Source organism: Lontra canadensis, unplaced genomic scaffold (assembly GCF_010015895.1).
Source record: "Lontra canadensis isolate GAN:19392208 unplaced genomic scaffold, GSC_riverotter_1.0 scaffold18, whole genome shotgun sequence".
Taxonomy (NCBI): Eukaryota; Metazoa; Chordata; class Mammalia; order Carnivora; family Mustelidae; genus Lontra; species Lontra canadensis.
The window spans coordinates 15742429-15753704 of record NW_022631012.1 but is presented as its reverse complement, the minus strand read 5'-3'; the positions used below and the strand labels follow the sequence as shown (position 1 = coordinate 15753704).

Genomic DNA, 11276 nt, shown 5'->3' with positions numbered 1-11276 from the left:
AGCATATACGGTCCAACATAAGTTCCAAAGATTTATGATTTAAACAAGAATGTCATCATGAATCTATATGGAACAAGAGATTTTTGGGCTATTGAAGCCATAGGTAACTTGATGCCATGGGAGAGACCACTGACTGAAACTTGGCCTTAATTATCCCAGTATGTCTCACCTGTGCAGAATTACCAGGGGAGCTTGTTAAAATGTAGGTCTTACACATAAAATGTATATTTACACAGGCTCACTGAATGAAAGCATGTGGGACATTGGGTCTGTAAACTTCTAGCAGGTATGTTTGATCAAATACTAAGAAATAATCATGACCTTCCATGAGACATTGAACGGTTTTTGGGCCTCATTTGTAAAATGAAGGACTTGGCTTCTACGATTGTATGTTATATCTTAGGATTGATTGTTTTCTCATAGTACAGGAGACTCTAATGTGAAGTAGACGAGAGCAATAATTATGCCTTTATCTCTGTTACTTGTTTAAAAATATATGCATACAGGGAACCTGAGTGGCACAGTCAGTTAAGAGGTTAACTCTTGATTTCAGCTCTGGTCATGATCTCAGGGTCCTGGGATCAAGCTCTGGGTTGGGCTCCATGTTTAGCATGTAGTCTGGTCCAGGATTCTCTCTCTCTCTCCTTCTGCCCCTCTCCCTGCTTGTGCTCTCTTTCTCTCTCTCTTTCTCATAAATAAATAAATCTTTTTAAAAAATGCATGTACCCCTTTGTGCTGTAAGCATTCAAACACATGCACTTCTCTTGCCATGTATTTTTGGCAATGGTAGACCTTTGTGAAAGGACTACTATTTATACACAGCCTCTTGGGCATCAGATGGGCATCCAGACATGTTCTGAATTAGAGCATTTACCCTGCATCTGGTGCATTAGCTGGTGGAACAGTGGGAATGCCTCATGGGACACCATAAAGATGGAGTGTGCTATCTGATGGATGCTGCGGATGTTGTCCTTAAGGTTGTTACAGTGAACCATGCAGGTGGCCTGCTTCAATTGAGTGCACCAGGTGCAGATCCTTACAAAAGATTTCTGCTACCAATGATGAGTCAGAGTGGTGACATGGGAAATAAACAACACCAAAACTCTCATTCAACTTGAGTTTACTGGCCAGTTTCTACTTTTATTTTTCGTACACGAAATCCACAAGTTGCTTGGTGGCCAAAAGCTTGGTAGTTTCTTTAAATACTTCAAGATCAGAGAGAGTAGAAAATTACTACAAATTGATGTCAAGATCAGAGAGAGTATAAAGTTACTACAAATGAATGTCAGTAGAAAGTTACTACAAATTAATGTCATTAAGAAGCAGAAGTTGAACTACACAGTGACATAACATTATGTTCCCATTGTAATATTTCCAAATAGACAAAATTGCCTCTTTAATATCTTTGTAGTCTAATGTGGGTCATCTTGTCAAGCCATCTTTTATAGAACATTTAATTTACCTGTTTTGCTTTTTTGCTGCTTAGGCCTGTACAACCTCCTCTTCTGCTGTTTTCCTGGATGTTTTAGCATGAATACCTTAACTCAAATATGACAAAACCTTTGTCTGCCTGCCAATGGAAAATCAGTTGCCACAAGGAAGACATGTGGTAGAGGAAGGCAGAAAAGAACTTGGACTCCTAGGTTGTTCTTAAATTACTGCCAGTTTGCACTCAAACTTTTCCAAGACACAGACTGTGGAAAAGACTTGGTGTGTGTTCTTGCTGATGAGTATTTCACAAAATAGGCTCCATGTACCACGCCTGCATCCAGGTGTATTGAAACGAAGTCTGGTGGCCCATGGGGAATGGGTCACCACCTACCTCTCCTCCACTCATATGAATCCTTCTCAGTGCCCTCTTCATTAAGATTCAGAGAATCCAAGATAAAGGAAGATAGAAGGAATCTTGAGATCCTAAAAAAAGAACTTTCCAGAAAGAAAGCACTTTCTAAAGTAGTGTTAAATTTAGGAACAATTTCTAAATCATAATCTCTAAAACAAACTAGGTACCTGGGTTTGCTGGGGCGCCCATAACAAAATACCACAGACTAAATGGCTTAGCAATAAGAATTTTCTCACAGTTGTGGAACCTGTGTGTGTAGTCCACGATTGAGGTTTCATGTTCGGTTTCCTGAGGCCTCTCTCTTCAACTTGCAGATAGATGCTTGCCTACGCTCTTTGTCCTCACATGGTCTTTTCTCTGTGTAAATGCATCCTTGGTCTTTCTCTTTTTGGGTGTCCAAATTCCTCCTCTTACGAGGACACCAGTTAGATGGAATTAAAGCCCAGTCTATCTGCCTCACTTTATCACCTCACCCAGTCTCCAAATATAGTCCCATTTAGAACTAGTACAGGTTAGAGCTTTAACACATAAATTTTGGGGGACATAATTTAGCTCATTACACTAACCCAGATTTACAGAAGTCCATGAAAAGGTTTAGTATAGAGTGATTTTAATTTTCTACTAATACCCATTTTGCTTTTGGCTCTGTTAATGAGCCAAATCTACAGGATCAGAAAAGTAATCCTGCTAGGAAAAAAAAAAATTTTTTTTTTTTTACCCTGGTGCCATGGGCTGCATTTGTTGACAGACATCACCTTCACCTCCTTGATTCTATGAGTTCCCTTTTTACAGCTTTCCTAAAATAAGTGGAAGTGATGCCCTTGCATCCAGTAAATGTTCTTTTTTTCCCCAACTTAGCCATCCTTTCCTGTGGGCACCCTTTCACACCACATTCATGATGTGACTTCATCCATATCATGAATGAACACTGCTGAGATCTGACTCCTCGCATATACTAGTCTGTTGTAGCCATCCCATTCAGCAATTCTTTGACCCTATGAAATCTTTAGCCCATTGGCCTTATCTCATTAACAGCCCTCCCTTCTACCTCCACTTGGTCTTCTCTTTCTTTCCTGTACAACTTAAGATTCTAAGATCCATCACTAGAATTGCCTTCTTTCCCTTTCTCCTTCCAGGGTTGGCAGAATTATAGTCCTGGTAAAGCCAAGTCCTCTGCTTCCTGCTTCCTTTGCTCCCCAGTAGCCATAGAAAAGTACAACTTTTTTTTTTCCTTACTATTCTCATTTCAGAGTCATAGCATGTGATAGAAAGAATAATCCTCCCCAACAAAGATGCCCATGTCTCAAACCAGATTCACAGAAGGTGATGTAATAACCAAGGTAGAGGCAAAGTAAGAAGTGTGGCAATGGAAACAGAGGTCAGAGAGAGAAAGATTTGATGCTATACTGCTGACTTTGAAGGGGAGAGGGTATGGATCATGATCAAAGAATGCAGGCAGCCTCTAGAAGCTGGAAAATGTGAGGAAAAAGATTTTCTCCTAGAGTCTCCAGAAGGAACATGGTCTTGCTAACACTTTGATTTTAGCCCAGTGAAATTCATTTCAGAGTTCTGATCTCTAGCATTTAAGACAATAAATTTGTGTTGTCTTAAGCCACCAAGTGATTGGTAATTTGTTACAGCAGTAATAAGAAACCAACACAAAGCTCAAATGGCCACTGAACACTGTGTGACATTTGCACCTTTCAGCATGCTAGCTTTCCTGTTCTCCAAAATAGCTCTTCCCTATCTTGGCAGCTAATATAGCCTTGTATTTCATTGAGAATCTGACTCCTATTATGATAAATATATGTATTTATGTGCTCAACTACTTATATGTAATAATATAGCAACCACATTGCTACTTCCTTGATCCTATCACATGTTTGGCCCCTGGCCATGCCACTATCTTCAAGGAAAAGGGATGGAAGAGGAAGAGAAAAATCAACATCCTACTTTTCAATGTTAGCTGAGAATCTGCTTGGGCTATAACATATCTGTAGTATATAACCTGAAGCTTCTTCATATTTATACCCAAAGAACAACTCCTGACTTAATATTTAAAACTTGGGGTTTTTTAAAAAAATAAAATTGTAGCCCAAATAACTGGTGGTTTTGCATAAAAGAATTCCTTCCCAAACAAAGACACTACAAACAAAAAATGTGGATACAACCTCTTCTATCCCTTTGGGAACCCACAGAAGGTTATAATGTTGCTATGGGTCACTGCCTGCTGGTGTTACCAATATTGTAAGAACAAGCCATATTCAAAGTCTCCCGTCTGCAGAGATGTCCCTGACGCCCAGATCCACATCTTTGACCCAGGATGGAAGAAGGCAAAAGCAGATGAGTTCCCACACCTTGGCCATATGGTGTTAGATGAATATGAACAACTCTCTTTTGAAGCCCTAGAGACTTCCTCTAATGGTTCCAAAAAGTACACGGTGAAAGGCTGTGGCAAATATGGCTTTCACATCCAAGTATGTCTTTACCCCTTTCATGTCATCCATATCAACAAGATTTTGTCCTGTGCTGGAACCAAGAGGCTGCAGACAGGTATGTGGGATACCTTCAGAAAGCCCTAGAGTACAGTGGCCAGGGTCCATATTGATCAAGCTGCAGAACAAGAAACATGTGGTTGAAGCCCTGTATAGGGCCAAGTTCAAGCTCTCTGGCCTCCAGGAAATCGCATTGTTGAGAAGTGGGGCTTTAGTAAGTTTAATGTAGATGAATTTGAAGACATGGTGGTTGAAAAGTAGCTCATCCCAGATGACTGGGGTATCAAATACATCCTTAGTCATGGCCTCCTGGACAAATTGCTGGCACTGCACTCATGAAAACCTTGGCACTGCCCCTTCCTTATTCATGCCCACTGATAAATCCTATTTCCTATAAAAAATATGGATATAACCAAACACCAATCAGTGACTTGAACTCTTTATCGTAATGGCAAGCATAAGCCCCACTATACCTATCCCTGTTACTTTAATTTTGGGTTTTGTGATTGCTTTTAAACCTAACCCAAAAAATTTATTATGAATTTTTTTTGTGCGTAGAGGAGTATATAAATGCATATTTGTGGTTTAAAAAGCAGATGAACAGACACACACACACATATATATGAGATGTTAATTGGGAGAGAAACTTTGAAGATCCCTATGTTCCTTCCTCATGGCAACCTCATTTTTGTCCAAATGAAATCACCATCCTGAAATTTGTATTAATGTTTTCCTTGCTTTTCTTTATAATTTTACCACCTGTACAAAATATGACCACACATCCAGTTCATCTAAGACAATTGTGGTTTAAGAATGGTATCCCTATGTAATTATTAACAGTATTTCATTTTCCTCTCAAATGTCCTATTTTGAATGACATAAATGAAATATGGACACAGACTATATGTATAGATTGTTATACAGTGACTTACTTATTTTTGGAGCTGAGTGGCAAAGTGGAAACCTAATTTTGTAAGAAAAGTGCATTATTGCCATAGTTAGATGAAGGCTCCCAGAGAGCCTTGAGGTCATGATTTGGCTTCCATGTGTGTGGAATTTTATAAGGGCATCTTTTGGAGAAGTCAGTGGACAAAGCAGTGAGTTACTCTCGAGGAGCACAGGGTTCACCATTGTCTAGGCATTTGTTGGGTTACAATGTGCGTCAGGTTGTTAATCATATTTTTCAATCCTTTTTAAAAATTATTTTAAAATATTTATTGAGGTATGGTGTGTGTACCATGAAGTACATATATCTTAAGTGTATATACCTGAGGAATTTTAATATACAACATATTGCTGTATCTAACACCCAGATCAAGATATAGAACATTTCTAGCCTCAGAAGACTCCCTCATGCCTCTTCCCACTCAAGGATGACAACTATTCTGATATTTGTCAGCAGTGATTATTTTATCAGTTTTTGAAATTCATATAAGTGGAAAAGAAGCATTCTCCTTTGTCTAGCTGTCTTTGCTCATTGATTATGTCTGAGATTCACTTACGGGATAGCAGTTCACTCTCTTTCTTGCTATGCAGCATTCCATTGCATGGCTACACCACAATTTTTTTTCATCCCTTCTACTGTTGAGAGACTTTTATTTTTAGTATTTCCCTGTTCACTCTTATAAATGAGTATAAATGAGTACTAGTTTCAGTATATCACTGACAATATACAGGAATTCCAGTTCTGTATCTTCATTTTATTTCGCTTTGTCACTCTTATAATTTTTTCAGTAGTGATATCTCAAAGTCCAATGAATTATAAAATTCATAAAAGTAATTCCTTGCAAAAAAAAATGACCTCAAATGTCATTAGTTGTATTAGCAGTCATTTAAAAAATTTTACCATTTCAGAAATTTTGATCAAAATTTTAATGAGAATTATGAAGATATTCACTATAAAGGAAGAGTGAGTTGGCTGAGTTTGAACTATAATTTATTCTTTTTATAAGGTTATATTAATCTATGAATGGAGTTGTGTCCCCTCAAGGTTCATATATTGAAGCTCTTCTGTGTAGTAGTTTGGAAATGGGACCTTTGAAAGATAATCAGGTTTAAATACGTATTAAGGGCAGGGCCTTCATGATGAGATTAGTGCTCTTATAAGAAGAGGCACCAGAGGGCTTGCTCACCCTCTCTCATGTGAGAACACAGTGAGAAGGCAGCCGTCTGTACCCAGGAAAGTGCTCTCATCTGTAACCATATCTGCTAGTACCTTGATCTTGGACTTCCCAGCCTCCAGCACTCTGAGAAATGTCTGTTTTTTAAGCCACCCAATTTGTAGTATTTTGTCATAGCAGTCCAAACTAATATGTTAAAAACTGATGTTCTACCAACATGAATTCATATAAAATTTTGCATAGAGAAATGTTTAGAATTTTTCTCATATAACAGGTATAATTATTTCCAAACAACCCATCACTAACAGGATGTAAAGAAGTACTTCTCTTTTCCAATTTCTTGATTACACGGAATTCTACTTGGACACAGACAAAAGGGTGACTCCCTACTATTTAAAAGTGGGCTAAGAGAAGATAACATTCTTGTGGCAGATCCTTAGCCTGAGGAGTCCATCTCAGTGAAAGAAATGTAAATGATAGTCGACTGTGGAAATACAAACACTAACAGTTTCAGAAAAGAAAAAAGTTGGAGAAAAATTGGGAGACAAGCAGTTTTATGACTGTGTTGCAGAAAAATCATTCAGCAAAGTCTTGAGAGTGAATTTAAGAAAGCTCACAATGGCCGTGAGCCCAATGAGAAGATACTATTTCTGTGTGAGCAGATTAAACTCGTTACTATTTCAGTGCAAATTCTGAAATGGGAAACTAAAAGGATTTCTATTTGAGGCATCAAATGCTGGCAATGGAAGCTGAACTAATCTCAGGAGGAATAACTATAGAAAATCATTCTGAAAAAGGATTTAGTTCCTTGCTTAGAATATGTGCTGAAAAAGAGAACCTGCCTTTGACTGGGGATAGAAAAGGGGAAAATGTAGAGAAAGATACAGGAGATAATCATACTATTTAAATCAAGACCGCTGTGTTTAATTGACATAGCACACATCGATCATCTACCATATGCCAAGTGTTGTGCTATGTAATAGGGTACATGTGTTTAGAATCATGAGATGGCTAATTCTGGTGCTCAAATTTACATAAGCGTGTGTACTACATTCCCTGGGAGACCTGCATTCATCCTCAGAGTCAGACATACCTAGACCTATTTGCAATACTTGTGAGGGAATTGATCAGGCACAGATTTACATGAATGATCAAGTTGTTGAGGTTAGCATCAATTCTTTCTCAAGGGTACTGCTTCATATGTTTGTTCAAATAAGTAAAACAAGGGTAAAGTACCCGAGAAATGAGCATTGACTTCTCACATCCCTTCTCTATGAATAGTAGTCATGAATGAACACAGGATTTTTACATTGATGGGTTATCATAGAGTACATTATTAGCAGGGAGCTGGTGTTAGAAACTGTTATGGTAAGCACCCACAGTTATTCCGTTGCAGCCTTTTATACTTATTATTCATTAGTAAAATTTAGTTACCTATTTCAAATAATTCATGGAGCCAACCCTCACTGAGTCCCTTCCGGTTACTGTGTTGAGGGTCAGGGACACAGAGATCTATGAGAGGTGCCATTTCTGGAGGAGATCAGAGTCTAATGGTAGCATTCATAGGGGCAGATAATTATTGTAATAAATTCCTACAGAAAATAAGAGCAGAAGAGGACCTGCAGAGGAGGAAGTGACCAATTGCCCAGGATGTCAGAAAAGAATTTATATAGGAGGAGATATTGTGGTCTTTAAAGATGAGGAATCTGACTATGTCAATGGAGCCACTGAGTTACAAAGATCATGACATATCCCAAGAACTCTCTGGCATGGAGTTCAAGGAGTGAAAGATGAGTTTGGTCTGAAAATAATTGTCAAAGACGCTGGGAATGAGGCTGGGCATATACAGATGGGCAGGTAGAATATGGTCCTTGATTTTTTTTAAAGCATCTTTGCTGAAGATAAGCAGAGTCTGTACTCAGAGTTCTCAAATAATGAACATTATTTTTGAAGTGCGCTAGACTACCAACTGTTAGGAGTTAACCAAAATTTGTTGTGAATTTTAGAAAGTGGTTATAGTTAGTCCCTCTTTCCACTTCTCTTGATTCTTAGTTGCTAGATACATAAATACATTTAGGGAAATAATAAATTATGTTATGGGCACACTTCTAGACTCAGGCAGAATTACACCCACATTTCAAATCAAAATAGGAGAAAGTGTACTTTTAAGTCTGATGCTTGGTTACATTAAAGTTTAATAAGTATGTATCAATTCCCATTGATGTAATTGGGCTATAGCACAATTTTTAGTTTGGAATAAAAGGACAGATACAGGTGTTTCAAGTATAAGATAAGATGAGCGATGATGGGGACATAAACATTAAGCCATGATGTATAAGTAATGTAAGATGGGTTGTTGGTGGCCATGAGTTGACTGGAAATTATTCTCTCATTTTTTTGTTTATCTGAGGGTGTCTTAAAATGTCTCCTTCATTTTTTTTAAAATATTTTATTTTTTTATTTATTTGACAGAGAGAGCGAGATCACAAGTAGGCAGAGAGGCAGGCAGAAAGGCAGGCAGAGAGAGAGGGGGAAGCAGGCTCCCTGCTGAGCAGAGAGCCCGATGCAGGACTCGATCCCAGGACCCTGAGTTCATGACCTGAGCCGAAGGCAGAGGTTTAACCCACTGAGCCACTCAGGAGCCCCCATTTTTGAAGACCAGTTGTGAAGGTACAAATTCTTGGTGGACAGGTTCTTTTTTCTTTCAATACTCTGAATATATCATCTTATTTTTTTCTGGCCTCAATGGTTTTTGATTAGAAGTCAGCTCTTAATCTTGTTGAGAATCCTTGTATATAATGAATCACTTTTCTCTTGCTGCTTTCAGGACTCTCTTTTTGTCTTTTTGGTACTTTGAGTACAATGTGCATAGGGTAGGATCTCTTTGAATTTAATCCTACTTGGGTTTGTTGAGATTCTTGGATGTGCATATTGACAGTTTTCATCAAATTTGGACATTTTTGGACTATTATTTCTCCAAGTATTCTTTCTGCCTCTTTTTCCTTTTTCTCTTTCTGGGACTCCCATTATGCATACATTGATACATTTGATAATATCCTCCAGACCTCTGAAGATCTATTCCTCTTTCTTTATCCTTTTTCTTTTCTGTTCATCAGGCAGAATAATCTTATTTATCCTGTCTTAAAATTTTCTGATTCTTTGTTTTGTCACTTCAAATGTGCTATTGAGCTCCTATATGGAATTTTTCATCTTAGCTATTATACTTTTCAATTTCAGAATTTTTACTTGATTTTTTCTTTTTCCTTACTCAATATTTGGTAAGATATTATTCTCATACTTTCCTTCAGTATTTCAGACACGATTTCTTTTAGTTTTTAAAAAAGTATTTATAATAGCAGAATTAAAGTGTTTGTCCAGTAAGTTCCTTGGCTGGGTCTTATAGGGATAGTTTTCATAGACTTTTTCCCCCTGTGTGTTGGCTATAATTTCCTGAAGAGAGAGAGAGTGTGTGTGTGTGTGTGTGCCCATTTTATAATTTTTTTTTTTGTTGAAAATGGGACACTTAATATGATATAATGCTAAAAATCAGATTATTGACCTTTCCTTTTGTTATTGTTATTTGTTTAGTGACTTTCTTAGGTCTGTATTCTTTGTCATGTGCAGCCACTGGAGTCTCTAGTTGATTTTCTTCGTGATGAGCTAAGGATCAGACGAGATTTCTTAAAGTTCCTTGAATCAGAAGGTCTCTCAGCCTCTGCTGAGGAACTCTCTGTATGTGTTGGGCATAACTTCAATAGGCAGTTTGCAACTCTGTCTTTGCCTTCACTTCCTGCTTGTGAATAGCCTCAAAATATGTTAGATATGAAAGATTAGGGTCTTCTCAAGTCTTTCCTGGGCATGCATATAGCTCCTGAATGTGGGTCTGGCCTTCTAGAATCTCAGAAATATACAGAAGTTTTTCAAGTCTCTCTGTGGATATCTCATTTCCCAGTTTTTCTTTTCAAGTTTTGTGGTCAGCCTCTTGTTATCCCCAACTGGAAATGCTGCCTCAGGAACTGTAATGTTATATAATTGTTGCTGATTGCTTTCATCAAATACTCTAGGGATAGAGCTGATCTCACAGGCCAAACAAGACCAGCCTTGAGAATGAGGCTTTTCAGTAAGCTTCCAGACCAGTCATATCATGACAGTTTTCTGGGGATGGGGCTGTTGAGGAGTTTCAAGTACCTTCTTCTCCCTCCAGTGGCTGCTTGGCTGTTGGTACTTACAGTTGTTGTAAATGCCAACAAGCGACAGCCTAGGCTCTTGTTTTTCAAGGATATCATAGAGCTGGGGAGAGGCAGACAGGATTAGAACAAGTTAAAACGTCACAAAACTCACAGTTCATTCTGAGATTCAGCCATTTTCTTGAATAAAACTCCTTTGATTGTTGCAAGTCTTTAGTTAATTTCTAGAGTTCTGAATAGTTTGATTTTAATTTTTTTTTTTTTTTGCCAGTGTTCTTGTTGTGTTTAGAGAAGAGCAGATTTTTAGGATGTTCTTATGGTACCATTCTGGGGGTCATCCATCAGACAGTAACATTTAACTAGATTTTACTATGTTTGGATATACTCAGAAGGAAGTTTAGCGCACACACAAAAATGTACAAATGCTACTGGATGGGATGACTTTCAGAATCCACAGATCCAGACTTCTTCTACCAGGAAATCTTACCAGGGCTTACACGCTTAGTTCTAGTATTAATAAGGCTGTAGGCTGTTTCCATGTAGCTTGTAATGGCTTGATCCTCATTACCAGGAAAGCAAGGGAATTTGTCTTTTACTTGTTGGTTTATTACAAATAGCCATGAGGCAAGGA

General features: G+C 38.0%; 1 pseudogene; it reads left to right on the top strand.

The window, feature by feature from the left end:
- The first annotated feature begins 4050 nt into the window (after nt 1–4050).
- LOC116869041 lies at nt 4051–4677 on the top strand (annotated as a pseudogene).
- Nucleotides 4678–11276: the final 6599 nt, after the last annotated feature.